Here is a 24,991-nt window from a genome sequence, read left to right as displayed (position 1 = left end):
GTTTGGCAAATGGTGTTGTGTGTGGCCTTCATAGTAAGGGTCTTTCCCCATTTGCACCAAACATAGCATCTTTTTTCTTCTGGATCCTCTTGATGCTGTCTTCTTGAATGGGACAACCTTACTTAAAGCCAAAGTTAAAGTAGTGGTTCACCCCCCCACCCCCGCCACCTTAAACTGACAGCACCTAACAGTGTGTGAAAGATATGTAAAACCTGTTAAGTTTTGCCTCCTGTTATGTTAGAGGTGAGGTCAGCTGTCCCAAAGAGAATAGAATTAGAGTGGTATTCTTTTCCCCTCCAGTGCCCAGCCAGTCTTGTCTGCTCCGTTCTCCTGCCGTTTCTCTAAATAGTCAGACACAAGAGTTTTGTGCTGGTGGTCTGTCAGAACTGCACGTTAGAGCTCAACAGCTGGCAGTACTGGGGAGGCTTTCATTCTGTGCTCCTTCTGATATAAAGAACCACTGGGGTGATGGTCCACTTCCTCCCCAAAAGAGCACAGAGGAATGTGGAAGTCAGCATTTGTTGCCTGTATAAAGAAAAGGAAGGAGGTAGCAAGAAGTCCTTAGTTGTGACTCCAATCTGTTTTTTAAAAAACTTTATTCAGCTTACGACAGAATGGAATATAGGCAAAGGGGCACAGGAAAGAGCCCATTCGTGATGGACAGGGTCCTGCAGCCAGCCCTCCACCATTCCTCCTGCAGTGCCTACCATGCTAGATAGTTTTCTGGCCAGCTGGTGACAGACAGAAAAGGGAGGAAGTAATGCCAAAAGAGTCAACCAGTCATATTGTTTAGCACTTGCTGTACATGCAAAATCCAGACAGCACCATTCAGTGGTGAATCAGAACAATAGGATTAGCAATGGGGCAGCAACTGCCAAGTTGGTATAATTTACTGCTGACTCAAGGGTAGGCAAAGAGCATATAAACCTGCAGTGGGGAAAGATCCTATGAAGAGTCAAGTTTCAATGGTATAACACAGTAAATTAATGAACCACACATACATACATACGCACTGGATGTCTTGAAGAAGCTTTCTAAACACTTCACTCACAACAATGAGTATTACATAGAGGAGTAGGGTGCAATTTTACCACTTCACCTATTGTTTGTGTGAGCTAAATCTGTGGTTAGCAAATCTTTTCTGCAGCAAAGATTTGTGCCCTGAGATTCAGTATATCACCATAGTCAGCATGTTGGTTTAAGGCAGCAGTGGGCAACTGTCTTTCTGCCAAAGACCACATTTATCTGTTTCAGGCTACAGGGCAGATAGGGCTAAAGCAAACAGTGGGGACACCCATTCTTCCATTGATATTCCTCTTTTTGTACTTTTTGTGATCTCATGCCAAGGCCCAGGCATTCTCCCAGAGGTAAATTCTCATGTGAGATTATCAAAATATTGCATAATCTCACATGGGACTGCCCCAAACACTCCAGATAGCATTGATCTTGCAAGATTTTGATGATATTTCACCAACTTATATCCATAGATGAACCTTTAGAAATAATTTAAACCAAGATACATTTCTCACCACAGTAGGGGTATATTTTGAGTATTAACTGTTAAAAGGCAGCTTTGGGGTTCCTGTACTGTCTTGGTAGGCTTCTTTATCTTTAAACAAGACTTGACTGTATATGCCTTCAAACAGAGGACCTAGAGCCACTGGTGTGAAAAGACAATCTAAAACGAATAATTGTATTTTTCCTTTAGCATATATATGTAAGCTATATGTGCAGATTTGCCCTCATTGGACTGAAATGTCAAGTTGTTATTGGATGTTTATTTCCTTGTTGCTGTTGTTTAAATTAAATTCCTATTTGCCAATGATGAATAATGCATAGGGCACAAGAATATACCGAACCCGGTAGTTGTTTATGATTCACATGCAATGAAAGGCCCGGTTGGTCGTATCTCTTGCTCAAATGCCAGGCCTGCAGACAGAGACATGAGAGCTAGAACAAGTGCAGCCTGGAGATTATCTTCTTTCTTGCGTCCTGGGAGATAAAGCCATTTCTCCCACAGCCCCGTTTTTTCTGCGTGACTGACAGCCCCTTCAGAACAGATCAGCCCCTTTTTGTGCCCTTTCAGTCACTTGCAGGTTATCAACTAAAACTGTGCTCATCATTCAATCATGCCTCCCCTGTGGCAGTAACTCCTGTTAACACAATTAACCTTCTGATGGGATTGGGAACATAAAATGAATTTCGGCAGGTGGGGAGTGGAGAGGAAGCAGAAAGAAGCTGAATTACATTCCCATGTTATGGATCAAAAGGACCCATTTCCAGAATTTGTGGCTTTTATTTCTCAGCCTTTCCATCTTGGGTTGGCAAGAGATACATTTAGCAGGGTGCTGGTGATTCACTGTATTTTTAAAATAATAGAAATGCCCTGAGCCTTCATTACTGTGGCATTTATTCCAAAAAAGCTTTAGCCTAATGATGGGATTTGACTTCAGTTTAGAATTATGTTGATTTGCAAAATAGTTTCCAAAGCCATCATTGAGCAGCAAGATCCCAAATGTGTTTATTCAGAACCTACCCCACGGGGTGGTTGTAGGGGAAAAATAAGTCTTGCACTTTGCTTAGATATAAATGCATATCAAATATAAATCCCCTATGGCATTCAGTTAGACTTCCAAATTAATGTGCGTCAGCCAAAGCTATGCAGATCAACCTTTTGTAGAACTAGGGCAGCGATTTCAACTATTCATATAGTGATTTCAACTATTTATAAGAGTGAGCTATTAATGTGATATGAAGAAAAATGCTTAACCAGTAGCAGTTATGATCTAACCACTTCATAATATGAATATGGTTTAGTGATTGCTGTTGAATAGTTAATGGCATTCTGATACACAAGCTAGTCTACATCAGTTGAAGAAATACATAGGTTAGAGCTGCTGGATCTGTCTTGTAAAGACCCAGACAACCAATAGAGGGCAGCAAAGCATTAGAATGTTCTGTATCCCTCTGCTGCCATCTAGGGGATGTCCTGGGTTTTGCAACTCAGATCTGTTGTTATTCTATTGAAGATACATAGAAAGTCCCATCTTGACGGTTGGTTCTGGGACTTTCTTTCCTAATTGCCTGTTAGACCTTCTGATGATCATGGGCAATCCTCTTTTTAAACTCAAATCCTGCATCTCCTTTCTATATAGCTCTAATGGACAGGTACAAGTTGTTTAATCAAACTGGGCCTACTCTGAAAACTTCTTGTGAGCAGTAAATGATCCAACTTTCAGAGGAATCCTTGTTTTATTTCTATTCTTAATGATGCATTTTATACAGACTTTAATGAATAATTTTGAATAACTAATGATACAATTCTATACTAAGTGGAAAGGCCCATCGAGTGTGTCTTGAGCGGGGTTAACAGGAATGCTTGCCCTTCTATGAGTAATCTTCTACACCTTGCTGGTTCTCTGCTGCAAGTTTGGCTTCTGGAAACTCTGTGAGCTGCAAGGAGCCAAAAGTCTGTAGGTGCTCACCTTTACAATTTTTCAGGCCCTTTTACTTTTGTACAGCAGCTCATTATTTCCAGTGGAATAATACCATGATGACCACATTATGTAAAATGCTAACTTTGAAGACTGCTGCTTTATAGCAGCTGCAATAGTACCTAGCCAATCTTGACTGGTTTTGAAGAATCTCAGTTGCATTGGACCTGGTTAATACTTAGATGGGAAACCATCAAGAAGTGCCAGGCTGAATGTTAGACTAGAAAATCAATCAATCAATCAATCAATCAATCAATCAATCCTACAAGAATGCAGTGGTAATTCCATACTGCTGCCAAGAAAACTAGGAGTCAAACTTCATTCAAGGGAGTCTTTCCTTTGACTCTTTTTTGCCTTGCATTTGGTGGGCCAAGAACACATTGCTGGACCCCTCCATTCTGGACAACTATTGTTCAGTTTCCAATCTTCTCTTTGTGCAGAAGGTTACGGAAAAGGTGGTCAGACACCCATTGCAGAGGATCTTGGAGGAAATGGACCTATCTAGACCTATTTCAGTTGGGTTTCAGACCAAGGTATAGTATGGAGACAGCACTGGTCACGCTTATCAGTGACATTTAGTGGAGCAAGGATGGAGGTGGTGCATCCATCCTTGTGCTTCTTGATCTCTCAGTGGCTTTCAATGCCATTGATCACAATATTCTGGACTGGCTCTGGGGATTGGGAATGAGAAGCACTGACAGTGGTTCACCTCCTTCCTCAGTGGTTGGTCTCAGTCAGTGTTGATGGGAGAGGAGAGATCATACCCATGGGCCCTCACTTGTGAGGTGCCTCAGGATTTGATGCTTTCCCCCCTCCTGTTTAATATCTACATGAAACCACTGGGTGAAGTCATCCATCTATTCAGGTTTCGGCTAGCTTTACATCTCCAACCTGGGCTGTGCAGGTAAAGCTGTCAGTGTACTGATCCAGTGTCTGGAGACTGTTCAGGTTTGGACTGGGAGCAATAGACTGGGTCAATCCTGACAATACTGAGTGGGAATGGCTCTTTGGCTCCCCTGGGTCAGGGACATTTTCAGTGTTGGTCTTGGATGGGGTTGCAATTCAAGACTGGTGTGCAACTTGTGGCCCTCCTGGACTCACAGCAGGTAACAGCTGTGGCCAGGTGGACCTTTGCACAGGTTCATCTTGTGTGTCAGTTGCACCCTTTCCTCAACCAGGAAGCCCTTCAGATGGTCACTCACGCCCTGGTCACCTCTTAATTGGACTGTTGCAATGTGGTCTACATGAAAGCCATCAAGAAGCTATAGCTGGTACAAAATGTATTGGCGTGAGCAGTATTGGCCACTTCACATTACTTCCATGGGTCACTGCTGCTATGCAAGTAGCATTGGTCACCAGTAGACTTCCAGGTAAAATTTAAGGTGCTGGTCATAGCTTATAAAACCCTTCATGGCATAAGGCCTGGTTATCAGAGGGACCGCCCATCTCTAATTGTTTCTGCTTGCTCGGTATGTTCAGGCAGTGCTCCAGGTCCCTTCAATTAAATATTGTCATCTTGTAGGGCCAAGGAAGTTTGCCTTCTCTGTTGTATCCTCCCACCCTCTGGAACAGTATCCCAGTGGGATCCCAGTGTCCCATCTCTGGAACAGAGATATAAATGGCACCCACTCTTGCTTAAGCTTGTAAGCCCTGGCTCTGTTCCCAGGCTTAAGGTTAATGTGTTTGTTAATGTACTTGTGGGCCCCTGTCGTATTTGTAGTGTTTATTGTTCTGGTTCTTTTAGTCTGGGCTGCTTGTTTATATGTGTCTGAACTATTTTAATTTTTTTGGGGGGGGGGATTTTGTAAGCTACCTGGAGTCTAATGGAGTGGGCAGCCAAAACAAATTTAATAAATTGAATTGAATTAATCTATACAGATGGCATGTACAAAAAACCCGCTCTGTAATACATATTTTTTTCCATGTAGAAAGTTTATATTAGCATTCATTGATGGCCTGTAATCTCAGTCAAAATATAATCTTGGTAGATCAGCATCATGGTAATATTGTAATGTGACACACTGTCATACATGACTGTGCAGACAACAGGGGTGTCTGCAAGATATAGTCAAAAAAGTTAAGAAAGTTAACTCCATCCATTTTTATGTGCATCATGCACATATCCCTGGCAAGTTTATATTGCTCATACAGCCATACAGTGAGCAAAGTGCTTTTTAATGGTGAACTTCCTGTAAAATAAAAAATAATGAATTTGCAAACCCAGATAACTGCTATGTGGATCATGTAGAAAAAAAAACTAGTTTTGCACATTTGTACATTGGCTCCCATCAAGAGTAAAAACTCTAGAAGCAATGCATAGATGCCTGCCTTGTTTAGCAACCAGGAAAGAGAAAATGCATCTGCTGAAAATCGGTATATCCCAGGTCTAGTCCTAAGTCACTGATTGTTCAGAAAGCTGATAAAATGAGAGAATTCATTGAATGCAGAGGTGATTCTGAATATACATTTCTCCATCTTGGAAGCTGATAGTCCCTTGCCCATCATGGCTGGAAATCTGGGAGTTATATTACCAACATACCTGGCCAGACCTGGTTGGGAAAAGCTATTCTAAAAAGGAGGATGTTAGCATATGTCACACAGATTCCTTCAGGATAGCAGCGTGTTATAAATACTGTTAAATAAATAAAGTAACACTTCCCTTGTTAATATGGAGGCACTTAGATGGGGGAAAAAATCAGATAAAGTCTATTTTTTAATAGATTGTCCAAGCAATAAACCGTTCCCCCTCCACATAACACTTTGCAATACATAATATGGCTTCAGGAACCCTAGAAAATATTTAACAGAATATATGGCAAGTGCAAGTTATATTGGCAGAAATATTGTAAATAGGCATAATAAACTGCCTTTGCTGCTCGGTCAATGTAATCTATGTGCTTTTATAATTTTAAAACATTAAAAATATGTTTTAATTGTGAGCCGCCTAGAGTCACCCGTTGGGGAGAGATGGGCGGCATACAATTTAATAATAAATAAATAAATAAATAAATAAATAAGTAAGTAAGTAAGTAAGTAAGTAAGTAAGTAAGTAAGTAAGATTCCTGGGCCAGTGAGTGGAACAACAATTGGTTTAATACTCTTGGACCTTTCCAGGAAGTCTCAGTTCAGCTGAGAATTCTAATAGTCTGGTTGGTGAACCATGTTGGGACAGTGATGGGGACATGATGTTGGGGTATGATTTACCAAATGTCACTCTTTGAAATATTTCAAGTTGAATTTCCCTGAAATATTTTCTTTTCTAGAAAGCTAATTGTTTTTCTAGAATTTGATTAATTACATGGAGAAGAGTGAAGAATGTTCATTTTATATTTCTGAAAGCATTTGTAGTGATGGGTATAATATGTGTTTTTAAAGAAAAAGCTGCTTTCTTCAATGCAAAATTGGAATTTAAGAATCCTTGCAGATTATGAACTGGATACAAGTGTCTCTTGCTGTGCCTAAAGCCATTCACATTAAATTTTGACACAAATCCTTGGAGAACAAAATTCTCAGCTCATCCCATTGTTGAAAGATTACCTTCTGAAAGCTCTGGGCATTGAGGGATTATGGATCAGCAACCAGAAGGGGAGGCACCCTGATGTGATTTATGGTGTTTAAGGTCTTTATGCCAGATAATAGTGCAATTCATACAGCACTTAGAGCTAGTAAGACTTCCTATACATTGGCTTGGGTGATCATAGATAATATATGAGTCTTTAACTCTACGGTTTTATTAACTCTTCAGAGGTGGAAGTACATTTTTGCTCTCCTTCTGGAGAGGAGAGATTTGGAACAATGTAAAAGAAGAGCTCCATGTAGGTCAGGATGCCAAAGTTCCATCAACTTAAAGGGGGCACCAGCCTTTGGGGGATGCTCTGCAAAACTGAGCAGATCCAGAACTCATTTTGGGAGAAGGCTTTGGGAATTTTATGGGTGAAATGGGTGCTTTAAGCATTTGAAAGGCTTAAGGCATCAATTTTGCCTGGTAAATCCAACCAAAGCTAAAATTAAAAAAACACACTGGTGTGTGTGTGTGGCACACAAGGAATGTTGGAAGTCCTGATACAGTCCTTAAGCTGCACTTTTTGCCCCAGAGATGTACACAGTTGGACAAGGTGAGTAATGGATTTGATATTCATTTGACAGTGTGTGTAGATCCAGGTACAAATATCATGCTCCAGCTGGAACAACAGGCTCCAGCTGAACCCTGGCAAGACGGAGTGGCTGTGGGTTAATGGCTCTTCTGTATCTGGGACGTTGTCATCGTTGGTTCTGGATGGGGTACCACTGCCCCAGACAGACCCAGTGTGTAACTTGGGGGTCCTCCTGGACTCACGACTCCTGCTCGAAGAGCAGGTGGCAGCCGTGGCCAGGAGGGCTTTTGCACCGCTTCGGGTTGTGCATCAGTTACGCCCTTTCCTGGATCGGGATGCCTTGCGAACAGTCACCCATGCCCTCGTTATCTCCCAGATAGACTACTGCAATGCGCTCTACATGGGGCTACCCTTGAAGAATATCCGGAAGCTGCAGCTGGTCCAGAATGCGGCCACGCGGGCGATTTTTGGGGCCCAAAGAAGGACCCATATAACACCTCTGCTCCGTGAGCTGCATTGGGTGCCAGTTTGCTTCCGGGTCCAATTCAAGGTGTTGGTTATCACCTTTAAACCCCTACATGGCATGGGGCCAGGCTACCTGAAGGACCGCCTTGCCCCCACGATCTCTACCTGTCCCACCCGATCTCACAGAGAGAGCATGCTTCGGATCCCCGCAGTAAAAGAACTCCAATTAGCGGGGTCCAGAAGGCGGGCCTTCTCTGCTGTGGCCCCCGCCCTTTGGAACATCTTGCCCCCGGAGGTGAGACAGGCCCCCTCACTCCAGGCCTTTCGGAGGGACTTAAAGACATGGCTCTGCTATCTGGCCTGGGGCAGGGAGGGAAGAAATCAGAATTGGGGTTGGCTGGCCCCTTAGTGGTATGCTGTGGCCCCAGCGGCCTCTTGGATTTCTTAGCTTTTTATCTTTTTAATGGTTTGGTTTTATAATTTTTAACTGTATTCATGTTTTTTAGTATGTTGTAAGCTGCCCAGAGTCCCTCATTGTGGGGAGATGGGCGGGGACAAATTAATTAAATAAATAAATAAATGTTAACCATAGAAACAGTGATTGATCTGGGGCAAGTTACTACATCTTCCCTTTAGATTTTCACGCATAATATTTGAATAACATCAATGATGGTAGTGGTGGTGGTAGTGGTGGTGATGATGATGATGATGACGATGATGATATTACTTGAACGTATCTGGGATGAAGAAGTATGAAGTTTAATTTTTTGTATGGATAGGAGCAATTAGCAGGTATAGACTGAGTTTGCACATCATACTAAGGGAAGACCTGTGCTTTCGGTTTGACCCATCGCCAATATCGGCTATTCACCACTTCCTGAGTACAAGTACGGATGAAGTAATCCTCCTCTCGCTCCTTGATCATTGCAAATTCACCCTGGCAATGTTTTCCAGCTTCGATTTAAAATGGTGCTTTCCAGCTCGAGCTGCACTTTTTAGTAGCAGCTCTAGCTTCATTTTGTCCTGGGGTGCCAGACTGCTACGGTCTCTGTAAGTCAGAGTTGCTGTTTTTAAACATGATCTTGCAATTATTAAGTCAATGAACTCTCCTCAACCCTAGAAGCTCATGCGCCTTTCAACCTTTACATTTTCCATTTCTGCCCAGGCTGGGTGAAGCCTGCTCCCCTTGCTTTCTCATACTCTGCCCACAGTAGTGCAAGGTTTTCCTTGCCTTTCCTTTTGTTTGTAAGCATCTTGAAGCTGCAATTAAGGAATGTTGCTATGACCTTGAGTTATCAGTTATTTCCTTCTTGCTACAAAGTGTCTATAGACATACAGAATAGTAGGAACAAATAGTAGGTTCCTGTTGCTTTGATGATTCTAGCATCAGGGCGATACTACCATAAGAGAAAAAGAAAAAGAAAAAAAAAGGAAACGGTCTGTGTTTATGGCCAAGGAGATAATAAGGGAAGAAGGGGGAAGTAAAAGCATGTATGTGTGGAAATATCTGGGAAAACAAAGAAAAAGCACACAGGAGCAATTGAGTGAGGAGGGAACAATCCCTACAAGGAAAAGGCAGGCATTGAGAGACCGGTTCATGCAGGAGCCAACCAGAAAGGTTTGCTTTTCCTGCATGGAAAGACCAGTCAGGTATTGTGGTCACCACAATCTGGACTGAGCACTAGCCCATCCCTGTTGTCAACCAACCACAGTCCAGATGGAATTTCTGAAGTTTGCTTAAGAAACAGCTGTGAGCAGCATGGGAGACAAAGGGCATACTCTTGTTGGTTTAATTTTGACCTAGCATTTTGGGACCTAGCATATAGTTTGCTTATTTATAGTATTTACTGTATATCCTGCCTTTACTTTAAGAGCTCAAGGCGGCTTTCATTTTCTCCTCACCTTAATAATCCTGGCCTGAGAGAGAATGACTGGCTCAAAGACACCCAGCGACTTCAATAGCTAGTCTAACATCTTTCCTACAATACCACACAGGCTTGGTAGATAGCCTGAGGTGATGTGTGAACTTACTCAACTATGGCTTGTTCAACAAACCATGACTTAATGTGAAATGTGAACCCAGCAAGTCAGTACTGAAAGAGCTACCGATTTATATTACTTCATTATTTGGGGGTTTCACTGAAATGTAACTGGGATTATCCATTAAAATGAGCATTTGCCTGTTACAGAATGCCTAACAGACTCTGGGAACACAAAGGAAAAGCACACGGGAGCAGCTGAGTCAGCAAGAGAGGTAAGGGAGGAAGTAGGGCCATTACAGATGAGATTCTTGAGTCCAGGGGAGGGGAGAAGCATGGGAAAGAGACTCAGAATAACTCCACCTTAGTTACACTAAGTATATGTTGTGTGGAAAAATTACTTTGGTAGGCCTTCAAGATTCTGTTACATTACCCTACTAGCAATAAGGATCTTTCCAGAAATCCAGATGATTCTTGTTTCCTGAGCATTGCAGCCTCTCAGGGCTTGACATTGAATCAATGCAAGTGAAAAAATCTTCAGGTAGTTGGAAAATCAAAATGGCATATTCTATTTAATTAGAAAATATACGTATGTCTCCCTCTTGGTGTCAGGATTTTCTTTCTCATGGGAAAGGATTCATCCCGTTATCTTTACAACAATAACAAATAATATTTTGACTACAGAGATCATGTGAAAAACACCTGTTATTGTGTGTTGTGTATTGTGCTATTTACTGCCACCTATTGGCGTGTGTATGCTAGTTACCCAGTGGGGGTGGCATAGAGCTATAATACAAAGGGAGGAAAATGTTCAGCCTCTCTTAGTAGTTGTTAGTTGTTTTAATGTTAGCCACTATGTAGGGTTTATGGGCTACGTAGTTGTAACAAAGTACCAAGTAGCGTACCTCTTCTCTAAGAGTTTGTAGCTAGAGATTTTGTTAAGCTTGTGTTGCTAATAAGTCTTGGATGCTACATTAAATGAGAAGATGTGTTTTTCTTTATATTTTGTATGATATTTGCATTTTATGGAATTTTGCATTTTTATCAATAAACACCAGTTAGTATATATTTTCTGACTGGATTTCTTTGGGAAGCAAGAAATGGACATTGCATTGTGTTTGCTTTTATGGTTAATATTTTCCTAGAGTTTTTGCTGCGCTCTGCACAAACAGGAGTGTTTGTGATTATCACTCTGCCCGACAGGTTATGGGCCCAGGTTATGGCCAGTGGTGCTGTGCCAGCCCAGGTATGGAGTGTTGTCCCAGCATTATGGTTCCAGGAGTGCTAGTCCCAGGACTGTGGTCGCAGGCGTGTGCTAGCCCAGGCATGAAATTCCAGGCTTGTTTTGCCATGGATGCCAGTGCTGGAAGCCAGGACTGAAATTCCTAAGTGACGGGAGATTTATGGATTTATCACCCTGCTTGTGAGCATCTGGTCAACGTTTCGTTTGAAGTTTGGATTCTTTCTGTGTCAAGTGCCTGTTATAAAGAATAAAACATGGCAACGACAACGGTGAGTCTTCCGTTTGAAAGATTGAATTCAAAGATCTACCAGACATGGAGTATAAAGATGAAATCTTTCTTCATGAAGGAAGGGCTCTGGCAAGTTGTAAACAATCCTGCGCCAGCAGCTCCTACTGATGCTGAGAGAGTTTTGCTTGACCGTGCATATGGTAATCTTATATTGGGACTTGAGTCTTCAGAACTAGTGCATGTTCATGATTTGGAGACTGCTAATGGATGCTGGGTGGCTTTGCGTGAAATCTATGCAAGACAGACTTCAGCTGCCATTGTAAGTTTGTCAAAGCAGTTGTATAACCTTAAATTAGAGCAAGGTGCTAATGTGATTGAGCATCTGAACAAGATGAAAACTTTGTTTGCTGAATTGGCAGATCGGAATATGCAGCTTCCCGAGAATCAAAAAGCATGTATAATACTTTCGAGTCTGGATGATTCGTTTGATATGCTTGTAGAAACTGTGAATGTTTTACCGCCAGCAGATCTTACTGTTGATTATCTGACAAACAGATTGCAACAAATTCAGAGTTCAAGGGATTTACAATTACCATCAAAGAAGAGGCTTGATAACGTAAAGCAGCGCTCTTCTACTGGCACAGAGACTGCGTGCATGGTGAGGAAATGCTTTCGTTGTCAGTCTACCAAACATCTTCTAAAAGACTGTCCTATGAAAAATCAGCCTACTGAGAGTTCCAGAAAGGCTCCTCGTCGTGGAAAAGGACAATTTGTTAAAAAGCAAGCAAGCACTAGAATGGTGTCTGCCTTGATGTCTAACAGAAACAAACATTGTACTGATAAGTGGTTGTTGGACTCTGCTTGTAGTGAAATCATTGTAAACAATGAGCAGTTGTTACTGACCAAATGCAAGCCTAAAATTCAACAAGTTAACTTGGCTGATGGTTCTGTAGCTAAGGTCACTATGCAAGGTAACGTGTTCATTCTTTGTTTGGGGGAAGTGGTTTCTGATGTATTTTGTGTGCCTACACTTGATTATTCTCTTCTCAGTGTCCCTGTATTAACGAAACTTGGGTATACTGTTGTATTCCAAGGTTCTGAGTGCTATGTCAGTAAAGAGGGGATTGAATGTGCTAGAGGGGAATTGGTTAATCAATTGTATGAAATGCTTCCTAAACAAGATGTGTTAATTGGAAGTTGCACTAGCAATGTGTCTTTGCATGATAATTGCATACACTATTATCACAGAGTGCTTGGACATCCAGGATGGAAATGTTTGTCAAAAATGGCAAAAGTGTATCCAGATTTGAGATTCAAGAAGTGTGGAAAATATCTTGATTGTACTGTGTGTAAGCAATCTAAGATAAAATCTGCACCTATTGCTAGGAAAAGTAGCAGAATTGTTAAAAAACCATTTGATCTTGTGCATGCAGATCTGGCTGGTCCGTTTCCTTTAAGTGAAGGTGGAGCAAGATTTATGTTTGTGTTAGTGGATGATAAAACACGTTTCATATTTTGTTATTTGCTTAAACAGAAATCTGAAGCTTTCTCTCGTTTCAAAGAGTTTGTGGCTTTTGTTGAGAGAAAACATGGGCACAAAGTAGGGAGTTTGCAAACGGACAGAGTGGGTGAGTTTGTAAGCAATGAGTTTCAAAACTGGCTACGTAGAAAAGGCATTTTCCACAGATTAACAAATGTTGGTGTGTCTGCAGAAAATGGTGTAGCTGAGCGCAAGGTTGGCGTTCTGAAGGTTTTGAAAGATAGCCTATTGAAGGATGCTAATGTGCCATCCCATTTTTGGGGTGAAGCAATGTTAACAGCAGTTTCTCACGAATAGACACTGGAATTCAGCTGTGAATGAAGTTCCTTATTTTTTGCTGTATGGGAGATATCCTTCTTTAAAGCACTTGCGTACGTTTGGAACGTTTGCCTACGTACAGATTCCTCAGGCTCAAAGGAGAAAAAACCAGCCAAAAACACAGTATCTTAGATTTGTTGGATATTCAGGAGACTCTAAAGGATATAGATTTTCAGTGGGAGGAGGAAGAGTAGTGATTTCCAGAAGTTGTAATTTTGAAGAGCCTTCTAATTGGCAAAGGCTCCATGCAAATTCAGAAGTCATTTTGCCTTCATACACAGACTTAGCTAGAGAGCAAGCAGCCCATGCACCCCCCTCTCCGCAGATAAAACAAGAAGTGGCAGTGGAGGAGTTGCCAGCTGTAGCTGAAGCTGAGCAGTTAAAGGCACAGGCACAAGAGAAAAGTGAAAAACAGGAACAAAGCGTTTTTGAGATTCCACGTAGGTCAACCCGTATAACAAAAGGGGTTCCACCTGAAAGGTTTGTTGTTCAACAAGTGAGAGTATGTCACATCACTTGCGAACCAAAAGATTTCAAAGAAATGTTAGTTTTACCTGTTGATGAGCAAGATAAATGGAACATTGCTATGGACACAGAATTTAATTCATTGGTAAAACAAAATGTTTTTGAAATTGTTGATTTACCTGTATCAGAAAAAGCCATAGGTTCCAGATGGGTATTTAGAAAGAAGCTTTTACCTGATGATACTGTGCAGTATAAAGCTAGGTTGGTGGCACAAGGTTATTCACAAGAGCAGTTTGTGAATTACAACCTGACATATGCACCCACAGTTAGGCCTGAATCATTGCGTGTAATGTTGGCCTTAGCTGCACAGAGAAACATGGTTGTTCATCATTTTGATGTGGATACAGCTTATTTAAATGCTGATCTTCCTGAAGTTGTTTACATGAAACAAGCGCCAGGATATTCATGTGGAGATTCCCAGAAAGTTTACAGGTTGGGTAAAGCACTGTATGGATTGAAACAAGCTGGGAGATGTTGGCATCAATGTTTAGATAAAGCTTTGTTAGAAATTGGTTTCAAGAAATCATTAGCTGATTCGTGTGTGTACACCAGAGGAACTGGAGAAAATTATACAGTCCTTATCACTTATGTTGATGATTTTTGTCTTGTCACTGGTTCTTTAAACTTGGTAAAAGAATTTGCAAAGCAAATGGAGAAATATTTTAAAATGAAGGATTTGGGTATGTTAAGATACTACCTTGGTATTGAAGTGCATAGAACTGAAAATGGAGAAATCTATCTGAGTCAGAAGAAAAAGATAGAACAGTTGTTAGCACAGATGGGGATGTCAGATGCAAAACCTGTAAAGACCCCAATGACATGTGATTTCTTAAAACATGAGATATGTGAAAAGTTGTGTGAAAAACCTGAAGTGTACCATTCTGTGATAGGTTCAATCCTTCACCTAGCCCAATGGACACGTCCTGATTTATCCTATGCTGTTGGAGTTTTGAGCCATAAAGTGGCTAAACCAACTGAGCATGATTGGCAAGGATTAAAAAGGGTAATGAGATATTTAAAAGGTACAGTAGATTTTTGTCTCAAAATGTCAACCAAAGGGCCTGAAAAGCCTGTAATTTTTGTTGATAGTTCATTTGCAGAAGAAGGAGATAGAAAGTCAATAACTGGGTTTGTTTGTAAATTTGGTGAATCCACAATTGCGTGGAAAGCAAAGAAACAAACATCAATTGCCTTGTCTACTGCAGAAGCAGAATTCGCAGCTTTGTCAGAAACAATTTGTGAATTAAGATGGTTTCATCAATTATTCACTGATTTAGGCATCAAAGTGTCATTGCCTTATACAGTGCATGAAGATTCCCAGGCCTGTATAGGGTTAGCTAAAACAGAAAACTTAAAAGCTCGTACTAAGTATGTGGATGTAAAGTACAAAAATGTAAGACAAGCTATGTTAGAAAATTTCATTGATCTTGTGTATTGTGTATCTGAAGCAAATCTTGCAGATGTATTTACCAAATCATTGCCTATTGTACAACATGAAACAATGTTAACCAGACTTGGGTTTGAACAAATGTAATTGATTCTATATTGTTGTAATCAAGTGTCTGTATTATTTTTCTACCGTGTACTTGTTGTGTCGAAAACGGGCTGAGAGGGGTGTCAGGATTTTCTTTCTCATGGGAAAGGATTCATCCCGTTATCTTTACAACAATAACAAATAATATTTTGACTACAGAGATCATGTGAAAAACACCTGTTATTGTGTGTTGTGTATTGTGCTATTTACTGCCACCTATTGGCGTGTGTATGCTAGTTACCCAGTGGAGGTGGCATAGAGCTATAATACAAAGGGAGGAAAATGTTCAGCCTCTCTTAGTAGTTGTTAGTTGTTTTAATGTTAGCCACTATGTAGGGTTTATGGGCTACGTAGTTGTAACAAAGTATCAAGTAGCGTACCTCTTCTCTAAGAGTTTGTAGCTAGAGATTTTGTTAAGCTTGTGTTGCTAATAAGTCTTGGATGCTACATTAAATGAGAAGATGTGTTTTTCTTTATATTTTGTATGATATTTGCATTTTATGGAATTTTGCATTTTTATCAATAAACACCAGTTAGTATATATTTTCTGACTGGATTTCTTTGGGAAGCAAGAAATGGACATTGCATTGTGTTTGCTTTTATGGTTAATATTTTCCTAGAGTTTTTGCTGCGCTCTGCACAAACAGGAGTGTTTGTGATTATCACTCTGCCTGACACTTGGGTATTAAAAATCCTGAAGATGGGTTATAAATCTTATAAATAAATACATACCCATAGGTAAATCAAATCTTGTGTTGCTCTGTCCTAATCCATCACCATCCAAAATTGTGCCATATATAATTTTTGTATGATGTTGCAATGCAACACCTAGTAGAATGATAAAATAAATCATTATTTTATGTTACGCTGTAGTCTTTCTATTCCTCGAGCAGTGGAATTGTTTACTCCACTATATGCTATTTTTATTGCTTTAAATAGCTGTAAACTAATCTGAATGGGATGTACGTATTTCTAAACCTCATTTTGACAGAAATATTCCTGTATTGCCAAGATGTTTCACAAATTGCAAAAACAGTTTTCTTTTTCTTTTTCCTCTCCCTAAAATCGAGCAGTAAATAATGAAAACCCATAAAAACAGGATTGTGCCAGGAGTTTATTATGAAGGACTTCAATATTCTATCTTTGTCCATATTTTAATATCATAGCCAACCATCTTGGCTACATAACCACTCAGAGTCGCTCTGCAGTGAGAAGGGCGGTGACAGATTTGAAATATAAATAAAAATATCTGTGAAGCACTTGGTGTTACTAGTTTTATTATAGACTTGGCAATCTTTGATAGGAGAAAGGCTGTGCAGGGGAAAAAAAACCACTCTTGGAGGGGGTGGCTATAATAAATCTAAATAATAATAGTAGATTAGATTTTATATTTCTTTTTTTCAACTCTGTTGTCTAGGTAGTTTACATGAAATCTGAGTATACACACGGCACCAAGCCATGATTTGTTTAACCAGGGTATAATTACTAAACCAGAATTGGATGGATTCATATAATATATTAAGTCAAATCCCCAAAAGACCAGTTTGTATGAACCAGGCTGTACACACATTTTAAAAAGTTATTCATTTACAGTAATGTTATCCAGGCCTTTTGAATGAAGGTTTGGAGACTCAAATAACCTCTTGATCAGTACATTTCTAATCTTTGAATATGCAAGCTTCCTCAGAGTTTATTCCCAATATAAAGTTTGTTAAAAGGATCGCCTTGTTTATTATAGATTTCATATTCCATGTGACCAGCATAATAATGAATATATGATAAGCATAATAGTGTTTGAAGCACAGTCCTTCCATTGCTGTCAATGCAGTATATATGTTACTATCTTTGCCACATATCAAATATACTGAGGCCAAAGATTCCAGTTCAAAAGTTTTCCTATAGAGCAGAAGCTATAGCTCAAAAAAAAGAGCAGCACTAAGATGAACTCCACATAAATTGCAATCAATAGATTTATAGCTAAAAGAGATCGACATAATTGCCTTGGAATTGCTACATAAGAAGACATTTCAGGCCCAGAACATCTCATATCCTCGCTGCCTGCCTGGTTCGTTGAGAAACAGTGGAAAGGGATAATGGACCACATTTTCAGAAGTCACATTTCAGTGCTTATAATGCAATGTGCTTTTTCTCATGTTCTTTGGCCAAACAAAATATGTCACAATAGCCAAGCAAATTTAGAAACCCCCAAATAGTTGGTATGCCAATTAAGAGTATTGTACCAAAATGTCTGCTTCAGATTTTTAAAAAAATATTATTATTGTAATCTTTAGCCTTTCTATTTGCTGTACTATGACCATTCATTTCCATTTGCTATTGTAAACTCTTTTTTCCTTTTAACAATAGTAAAAAGCATTAATGCATCTCCTTCCTTAAGTGCTTTACTATCTTTGAATCACTAATTATAGCTGTCTTTCAACCTGTTTTTAGAAAACTGCCATCTCCCGACTGAAGAACCCTTTCCATTTTGCTCTCTTACCCCCAAAGGTATTGTACACTATAAACCTCTGCCCCTTCTTTGTTTATAGATCTAGTGCCTTGCTGAAAAACATGCCCCTTCTAAGAAAACTTTTCTATAATGCATACAGATACTGTTATTTTACACTTATAGAAATGACAAATTATAATTGCAACCTTTGCCGTTTGTACATTGTGCAGTCCAAAAGGAATTCTAATGTATCGCTCTGGAGAGATTCCCTCTTACTTCAGTGGGAGACTTTTCCTAGCCTAAAGGTCATGAGAGGAGCGTGCAAGGAAGGAAGGGAGAGCTAGTCCTGTAGTCTATGGGGAAACCTACTCTTTGTGCTGCTGTTGCATCAAGTTTTGTTTTTGGCGGGATAGAAGGAAGATTCCCATTTCTACCAAAGGAGATTTTCTAAAAAGCCCAACTTGTGAGGGGAGGGAAAGGAAACAATGCTGTCGGCTTGCTTAGGGAGGCCCCACTATATATATTTTGCTCGCAAATTAGCTTAAGGGCTGCTTTACATAAGTATCATGTATATTGAGATTTTTCCACATATGAAATGGGCTGGGCACCCAAGTTTCTCTAAAGATGCAGTAAATTACATGGTTTTTTCCCCACAAACATCAATAGCAGATTAACGATAATAATAACACAGGCCAGGTTTTATTGTTCGAATACCTCCGCATAGTATGCCAACTTTCTGGAATCTGGCAATAACAAATTCAGTCTAGTGTTAAGGCTACACTGGGTATCTTTTACAATGAAAGAGGCAAGAATGTGCCTGCTGCCGTGAAACTCTTTGAAATTAAATATATCTTGCAAATTCGTATTTGTATTTGCAAGAGAACATTCTCTGGAAATAAAAAATCTATGTGCATTAGTCACATTATTGTGAGTAATCCCTTTATCAGTTAGTCACCAATAAATAGCAACAGAGGACTGGAAAGCAGGAGCATAAAGCCTTTGGTCTGTACCAGATCAGTGTTGGAATATTATCAGGCTACCTACTCAAATCTCCTGTCCTGTTTGCTTCATTTCTGCTCCCCCTTGATGGCTGAGCTTCAACATCACTTCTACAGTCTGGACTTCTAGACTGCCAGCTTGCTGACTGTCCTGTGGAATAATTCTGGAAATCCATCTGTCCTACTGAACCAGAACTACAGCTGTAAGCTTTCTACACATGTTCTTGTGTGCTCTTTCACAATTTGTTATTTTTTCTAACAAACAGTGTTAGAATAATACTGCTTGTATTATAGCAATAATACAGCTAGAAATACTCAGCATGACTGTGTATTAAGAGAGCATTATTTTAAGTTACTCCACTCATTTGACTGGGTTCTTACAGCTATGAGAACAAAAGTCTTTTTCCCCCCCTTTTTGATAGGTTTCCCCTCAAGAAATCAACTGTGATTGGCTGGACTATCATTGTATAATTCAAATAGTCAAAAACAATAATGTTCTTAAGTGCATTACTTATTTTGACTTTTAGCATTATCAGTTAAGATATGATTACTTAGGAGAATTAATTTTTTTTTTTTAACATCTTCATCTATTTGTTTTACCATAACAGGTGGGTCTTGTTGGCAGCTCAGATTGCCCAAGATCTGTCAAAAAGACTGCAGCGAGATTGTTTTCAAATCTCTTTTGGACACATTGTAAGGCCTTTATATTTGACCTGGTTAAGAACTATGAAGAGAACTGAGAGCTTATTAATTTCTTAAAATACATATTAGACATTTCAAAAATACTGTATTTTTCACAAACCTTTAGATCAGTGTTTTTCAAACTTGGCAACTTTAAGATGTATGGACTTCAACTCCCAGAATTCCCCAGCCAGCATGCTGCTTTAGAGAAAGTAGACTTACAATTTAATAAGCTCTCTATTTTATATTCTGAAGAAATGAATTTAAATGAATTGATAGTTTCTGAAGAAAAAAGTAATTTTTCTTCCAATAGGAATAAAGTATAATTTTATGATTACCCTAGTGTTGTTTGGTGGGATGGCTGATGGCACTTGTATTTTTAGATCAATTCTATAATTATGTATCCAGTGGCTATCAACTCCCCTCCAATATTACTATTTTACACTTGAGAAACAAGCTCATGTTTGGCTGAAGCTGATATGCTATCTAAGATGAAATACAAGGTTGTGGCCCTTCTACTATATGCACATAAACTAACCAAGCAACCAGCTCAATTTTCATTTGATTCTGGCTATGGCCACAATCTTTCACTACACTCGAGGAATGTACCTAGTCTATGAAGATATGACACATGCAGTTCTATCTATATTATCTTGCCATTGTCCTTCATGAGCACTGGGTTATTGGGGGATCTACTGTACCTAACCCTACCTGAGTACAAGGCTACCTGAAATGCATGAATATAATCAACTCCATCTAAGATAGACTGGGATTGTGAAGCAAGTACTGTATAAATTCCAGTAGCTTGCCAGAAATTAATGTGCAGATTAATTCAGCATTCCCTACATCATTTAACCTAGTTTCCCCTCCCCCACAGCAGATGGCTTAAGTATCTGGATAAATGCAAAGGCACAGAGATCTGCAAGGCCCAATTAAACTGACCTCATTGCTATCCTTTTTACGTTGCATGGGGCTCTTGGGAAAATCAGAACATAGACAGTTTTTAAAAGTTTTCTGTACAACTTTTTTGAGCTGTCTAGAATGAAATATGCAAATCCTTTTCAGTTAGAATTTATGGGATGAAAACTGCATTTGTTGCTCTGGTCATGATCTATGTCACAACTAAGATCAGGCTGATGCACCTCTCCTGATCCTAGTAGATCTCTTCATGGCATTCAGTATCACTGACCATGATATTCCTCTGGACTGCCTGTGGAGATTGAGGATTGGAAGCACTATTTTGCAGGGGTTCCATTCATTTCTGAGGAAACGGTTCCAGGTGGTGTTGTAAGAGATGAGTGGTCAACCTGGAGAGAATTTCCTCATGTGAGGCCTGCAGGGTTTTGACCTCTCCTCATTTCTCTTCAATATTTACATGAAATATCTGAGACAGGCAATCTGTTGGTTCAGGTAAAGTATCACCAGTATGCTGATTCTACTCAACTGTGTCTTTCTATCCCAGGCTGATCTGATATTTCTATGAAAGTCTCTGCCCAGTTTGGGGTGCCTGTTGAGGTCTGGACTGATGAAACAGGCTGAAGTTAAACCCTAGCTTGATGGTGGTACTGTTTCTACATAGAAGTTCCTTTCTAGTCCCAGTGGTGATTCTGGAGCCCTGAAGGAGAGGGGGTTCTTCTGGGCTTATGACTACTGCTGGATGGGCAAGTGGAGACTATGCCCAGGAGGTCATTTGCCTTGCTTTGGCTGATGTGACTGTGGTAGCCCTAACTGTAGTAGAATGACCTTACAGTAATAATTCATGCCTTATCACAACATGCCTGGATTGCTGCAATGTAATTTACATGGGCTGTCTTTGAAGTCCACTTGGATCAGCAGCTGGTACAGAAGATGTAGGTTCATTTGTGGGCAGGTATGAGCCACAATGACAAATCACTATTGCAGATCCTACGTTGACCATCAATAGGTTTCTGGATGCAATTCAAAGTGCTATAATCTATAAAGCCCTAATAAAGGATTGTTACCAAAGTATCTTCAAGGACTGTCTTTTCCTACTGAAATCAACCTGCCTGATACATGTGTTCTGGAAGAAGCTTCGTGTTGGTTCTCTGTTTTTGTGGAATGAGGTGGTCTGAGGCCTGGAAACTTTTTTTTTTTTTTGCTGATGGCCCCAGTCTTGTGGAACAGTCTTCTTCCAGAAGTTAGATTAGCCCCCTCTATTTTAGCTTTCTAGAAATCAGTCAAAACAGAGCTGTTTTGGAGAGTGTTTGAGGAATAATGTAGGATACACTGAGTTGTTATGTTTGTTATATGTTTTATCATGGATGTTTTGATTATTGTTTTATTTTGAGTATTTTTTTTTTTTTGGTTAACCACTAACAGTCCTTCTGATTCATGGTGGTCTACAAAAATTAATAAATAATAAGTAAACCTGGTCCTTGCCCAAGTTTTCCACATATTGCAGAGGAAGTGAAGAAAATAAATATTTCACTTAACTCAAAGCTCCTGGGATAGCTTGTATGGGCATTAGTAGGAGAAAGGGGAGGAAATTAGTATAACGAGAAAATGGGTTCCTTTTCAGTGATCAGTGAAGGAATCTCTTTACCTTTTTGTCATAGTCTTTTAAACAACAGAGGTAAAAAGGCTGAAGTTGCCTAAACTTACAGAAATCATGGCATAGCACTTATTGGAGTTAATTTACACTCATTTAATTAGCAAAGAGGACACTTTGTCTCCTCATGTGCCCAGTCACTATTCTGCATGAAGAGGGATCACTGCAGAGCCTTACAAAATGTGAGATGGGCCCTAAAATCAGCCTCTGGAAAAGGTTGTATAGAGGACAAATAGTGACCAATATACGAAAGAAAGAAAGTGTTGGATATGAATCTATTAAAGGAATTAATAGCTCAAATGATTCATCACACAATTCTCTTTATTTCTCAGGGACATATGAAAGGCAGGGATTTCAAAACATTTGTGCTAGAAAAAACATCAATAACAAGGCCTGCTGATTTAATTTTTCAGTACCTCAGGCTTCAAAAGAAGTTGTGATTTATCTACCTTTGCTTTCAGTGAAACTGAAAACTGTTATAAATTACAAATTACCAGTGGCTTACCTTGCCTGGTTTGACTTATTTTTAAAAATTCATTGTGGGCATTTTTATGTTAAAAAACTCAAAGAAATCTAAAAAGAAAATACTTTTCATTTAAGTGAATGCGACAGTTCATGATAGTTTGATATGAAGAAGCATATTGTGTATGTTTTTGATTTTATGTTTTCTTTTTACATAGATATACATTCTCAGTACCAAATCTGTGTTTCAAAACAAAGGCTTGACACACTATAGAAACCTACTACTTTAAAAACTGAATATAGCCACTAAAGTACATAATCTCAAATGGAACTGTATATTAGGACAGCCACATCATTTCTGTTTTCAGTTAATATTTGTATAGATTTTTACTACGTGCACCTTATAATGCTTTCATTCTATAGGTTTGGGAATATTTATCATAACAGCTCAAAATCCCTTTTTACATTGTTAGTCCTGCATCCTTGTTCACAGTTGTTTAATTTTTTAAAGAGAGGTTGTTATCATAACAATAGAAACTTTACTAATCAGCATGTCTAATATTATTGGTGCATCATGGCTGTGACCAGTGTGAACAGAACAAAAATGGGGAAGCAGAAAAGCAAAGAGAAGAAAGCAAAGAGGAAGTACATAGTTAAACTTCACAGTTAGAGAAGAGGATAGTTTGCAACATATTCAACAAGCTAAAGGAAAAAGTAAGAAGGGTTCCATGGATAGAAATCCTAATGGGAAAAACGGTTCAGGAGACTTGGGAAATTCTGAAAAATGAGATAATTAAGGCCCAAACACAATCAATATCAAAGAGGGAGAAAAAAGAATGACACCTGACAAGACTGGTGTGGTTGCACAAGACCTCTCTGATAAACTAAGAAACAAAAAGGACAAGTTTAAAAAATGGAAAGAGGGGCACATAACAAAAGCAGAATATCAGGAAATAGCCAGAATTTGAAAAGAAGGAGTCAGAAAGACTAAGTCGCAGCATGAGCTAAGGCTTGCTATTATTGCCAAAAATAGCAAAAAGGGTTCTTTGAGTATATCCAGAACAAGAGGAAAGTCAAGGAAACAGATGATCCATTACTTGGAGAGGATGGCAAGATGGTGAGAGGCAACAAGGAGAAAGGTGAGTTGCTTAATTCCTACATTGTCACAAAAGGAACTGCAATCCAAATTGTCAGAAACAGCGCTGTGGGGAGCAGAAGAGAAATTCAGGTCAAAATAGCTAAGGAATTGGTGAGAGAACACCTAGTTGCTCTGAAGGAATTCAAGTCTCCTGGACCAGATGGTTAACATTCCAGGATATTAAAAGAATTGGTGCATGCCATCTCAGAGCCACTGACTGAAATTTTTGAGAAATCCTGGAGCACAGGGAAGTGCCAGAAGACAGGAAAAGAGCCAACACTGTTCCAATATTTTAAAAAGAGGGTAAAGTGGATCCAGGAAACTATAGACCAATCAGCTTGACATCAATACCTGGGCAAGTCCTAGAAAAGGTAATCAAGCAGTGGGTTTGCAAACACTTAGAAATGAACAGGGTGAATACCAGAAGCCAACATGGATTTCTTAAAAAGGGGCCATGCCAGACAAATCTTACTGCTTTCTTTGACAATGTGAATAGATTAGTGGACCAAGGGAATGCTGTGGAAGTAGTGTACTTAGACTTCACCAAGGCATTTGAAAAAGTAGACCATAACCTTCTTCTTGATAAATTGGAACAATGTGGGATGGATGGTTCCACTACCAGATGGATTCATAGTTGGCTGAAGAACTGTAGCCAAAGCATGGTCCTTAGTTGGTCTATGTCCACATGGATGCAAGGGGTATTTCAGGGTTCTAATAGAAGAGAATGTCCTGGGCCCAGTACTCTTCAACATCTTCATAAATGACTTAGATGAGGGAATAGAAGGGATGCTCATAACATTTGTGAATAATACAAAGGTGGGGGGATTGCTAACAGAAGACAGGCTCAAGTTTCAAAAGTATCTTTATAGACTTGAACATTGGACCCTATCCAATAAAATGTTGACTGTTGATAAATGTAAGGTTCTGTACTTAGGCAGGAAAAACCAGATGCACAGGTACAATATGGGCAGTACCTTGCTTAACAGTAATACTTGCAAGAAGGAGCTGGGTGTCTCGGTAAATTACAGATTAAGCATGAGCCAGCAATGTGCTACAGCTGCCAAAAAAGCCAAAGCCATTTGGAGTTGCATCAATCAAGGTATAGTGGCAAGATCATGGGAGGGGATGGTACCTCTCTATGCTGCTGTGGTCAGAGTCAGACCACACTTGGGATGCTATGTTTAGTTCTGATCACCAAAATACAAAAAGGATGCTGAAGAACTGGAAAGAGTGCAGATAAGAGCAACAAAGATGGTAAGGGGCTTGGAGGCTAAAT

The sequence above is a fragment of the Python bivittatus genome, unplaced genomic scaffold (genome assembly GCF_059951505.1).
Source record: "Python bivittatus isolate LINGU-HERP-01145 unplaced genomic scaffold, Pbiv_v1 ctg000480_np1212, whole genome shotgun sequence".
Taxonomy (NCBI): domain Eukaryota; kingdom Metazoa; phylum Chordata; class Lepidosauria; order Squamata; family Pythonidae; genus Python; species Python bivittatus.
This window is presented reverse-complemented; position numbering follows the sequence as displayed.